Genomic DNA, 3,336 nt, shown 5'->3' on the forward strand with positions numbered 1-3,336 from the left:
CACTGATAGTCACGGGGAATGAGAGGGAAAAATTACAGAGTTTGGACTGCAAATCCCACAATTCAACAGGTTCGATGTAAGCAGTCATGGGCAGGAAAAACCACAAGTTTAAACACAAAAACATGGGATAAATTATGCAATCACTGACAGGTTGAAACTATAATTTTAAACTGTAACAACCACAGGCAAAGACAGGTAAAGAAATTTAAAAAGAAAAAAAATAAGATGATGCAAAGCATTCCAATACCTTCGGGTCAAGTTCATGCACATAAAAATGCAAAAAAAAAAGAAAGGTCAATCAAGTGAAGGAATGGTGCACATGGATGAATTGGACCACACTGAATAAAAGATAAAATGTTGATATACCTGGCAGAATACAATGTGGGTTAAGACCAAAAAAGGGGTATGTTCTTAACAAGGAAAAAAGAAAGAATAGTCCTGCAAAAGAGAATTATTGTCCTTAACATATCTTGGACATAGTATGAAGAATGCCAACAATGTGAATTGATTGAGTTCCTGAAGAACTCAATTATATTGAACTGATTCCATGCCACGTGTAAGCAATAATGGACTCCATAGTGGTATACATATCTTGCATCATTGTATCTCACATGTGAAATTTTGTTTTAAAAGGGTTGAGGGGAGGAGATTGTCCCCCTTTAAGAGCACTCTAGACACAGAGTAACTCTATGGCCAGGTGAAGACTTCATATATATATATATATATATATACATATATATATATATATATATATATATAAGTTTTCCCATTAAGGAGAGCCACACACAGGTAGGTGAATCTTGTGTTTTAATGATAGAAGCTGCAGCACAGTGGAGACAAATCTTGCCAGTTATTAAAGCAGCCTGACGCGTTTCATGCTATGCAGCATTTCTTCAGAGGCAGTCCATTATTTGAACATTTTTGCAACGTGGAGCAGCTCACTGGAGTTTAATTATGGCACTACAGAGACCATCAGGCTCAGCGAGAGCCGACGTCCACTGGGGCGGGTCATCGATATGAAAAGTACTGCCAGGTGCGACACGCTGTTTAAATGGACTGCCTCTGAAGAAATGCTGCATAGCATGAAACGCGTCAGGCTGCTTTAATAACTGGCAAGATTTGTCTCCACTGTGCTGCAGCTTCTATCATTAAAACACAAGATTCACCTACCTGTGTGTGGCTCTCCTTAATGGGAAAACTTGGATATTGGGTGTTGTTACGGCTGGTCCCGGTCGTGGGAGAAGCCCTGCCGCAAGAGGAAGTGGACTGCGTTGGAGTCACATGTCTACCAGCGCGAAAGGCAGGAGGTTGTTTTTAGAAGTTCTAAGGTGCAGCGAGTTGTGAGTATGGCTCTTTCCAGGCCCACTGTGGTTTTCATTATTTGAACATTTTTGCAACGTGGAGCAGCTCACTGGAGTTTAATTATGGCACTACAGAGACCATCAGGCTCGGCGAGAGCCGACGCCCACTGGGGCGGGTCATCGATATGAAAAGTACTGCCAGGTGCGACACGCTGTTTAAATGGACTGCCTCTGAAGAAATGCTGCATAGCATGAAACGCGTCAGGCTGCTTTAATAACTGGCAAGATTTGTCTCCACTGTGCTGCAGCTTCTATCATTAAAACACAAGATTCACCTACCTGTGTGTGGCTCTCCTTAATGGGAAAACTTGGATATTGGATATATATATATATATATATATATATATATATATATATATATATATATATATATATATATATATATATTATCTACTGGCGGTCGCCAGTAAATAGTTATAGTTAGGACCGTGTTTCCATAGGAAATCTGAAAATTCTATTTTGAATAACTTTGGTGCCGGTTGACGAATCCGTGCGAAATTTTCAAAACTAATGGGGCGCTCCGTTCAGCTCCTACCCTGAAAGTCTCGGGGTGATTCGTCAAGCGGGGGCCGAGAAAAAAGGGGGTCCCAAAACGCGTTTTCCCCATGCATTTTTCCATAGGACCTTTAGTCGAAGGTACAGCCCGAACGGCTGAACAGAATTACTTGAAATTTGGCAGAGAGGTAGTCCTCAGGTCAGGGAAGTGCCTTTTGCAAGTCTGGTGTCAATCTGTTCAGTAGTTCCTGAGAAAATATCATTTAAAAGCATATAGATATATATATAAGCACACCGTACGCGCACCGTGCGAGCACCCTAACGTGCGCGAGCGTAATTCTGATTGGTGGTTACATGTTAGTCAACGTTCGAATCGGTCGAAATCAGGAAGTGTCGGCCGCCATTTTGTTTGTTTTCAGTGCGAGAGTGAAAAAGGAAGGTGGCGAACGTGAAAAGGGGGCAGGGTAGAGAATTCCTGACCCCCTAGCCTTTGTCAGGGGGTCCCTGAAGGACCCCGAAGGCAGATATTTAAAAAAAATTTTTTTGTTTTTAAATGGCGGGGGTGCGCAATTTTTTTTTTTTAATACGTAGTTTATTGTAAAATAAATATATAAAAAAAATAATAATACATAAATAAATTAGCATTTAAAAAACCATACAAGTTCACTGAAAAAACCATAGGTTTCACACACGTTATAGTTCGGAATTAGCATTTAAAAAACCTTGCAAATTCACTTAAAAAACCATAGGTTTCACACATGTTATAGTTAGGTGGATATTTCACTCGTAAAAACCAATGAAATTCCCCCGTTATAGTTAGTTCAGATAACTATAACTCGCGCGACCGCCACTCTATCACAAGGATGATGTCATCAGTGATGTCATGAGTGATGCCACTGACCATGTCATGAGTGATGTAATATGTGACGTCATGAGCAGTGGATTGCGGGCGCGCGAGTTATAGTTATCTGAACTAACTATAACGGGGGAATTTCATTGGTTTTTACGAGTGAAATATCCACCTAACTATAACATGTGTGAAACCTATGGTTTTTTAAGTGAATATATATATATATATCAATTCAATGGTCCTGGATCCCTTGAAGTATCCTCCACAAGTCACACAGGTACAGACCACAGACGTGCGCCGTATAAAGTTTCAACGTGCTTAATTTATTCTTCCATTTGTCAGCATGACGCGTTTCGGCTGTGAACACACAGCCTTGATCACATGACCCCCCGGTGAAGCACATGATTTATATACTGTGACAGATTGGATAATCAAAACTGCGTGATGGTTAGTGCATGGAGCTGAACAAAATACTTACAATTAGACAAGTAAATGTTTAAAATTCATAAATATATAAATAACATAATAAATACATTATCACTATTACATATATAAAGAAAGTGAAAAAATACCAAATGTATAAAATCCATCAAGTAAAAAAAGGACTAATCCTTTTTATATAAGCAGTTT

This window comes from Triturus cristatus, chromosome 6, assembly GCF_964204655.1.
Source record: "Triturus cristatus chromosome 6, aTriCri1.1, whole genome shotgun sequence".
In the NCBI taxonomy this organism is placed as follows: Eukaryota; Metazoa; Chordata; class Amphibia; order Caudata; family Salamandridae; genus Triturus; species Triturus cristatus.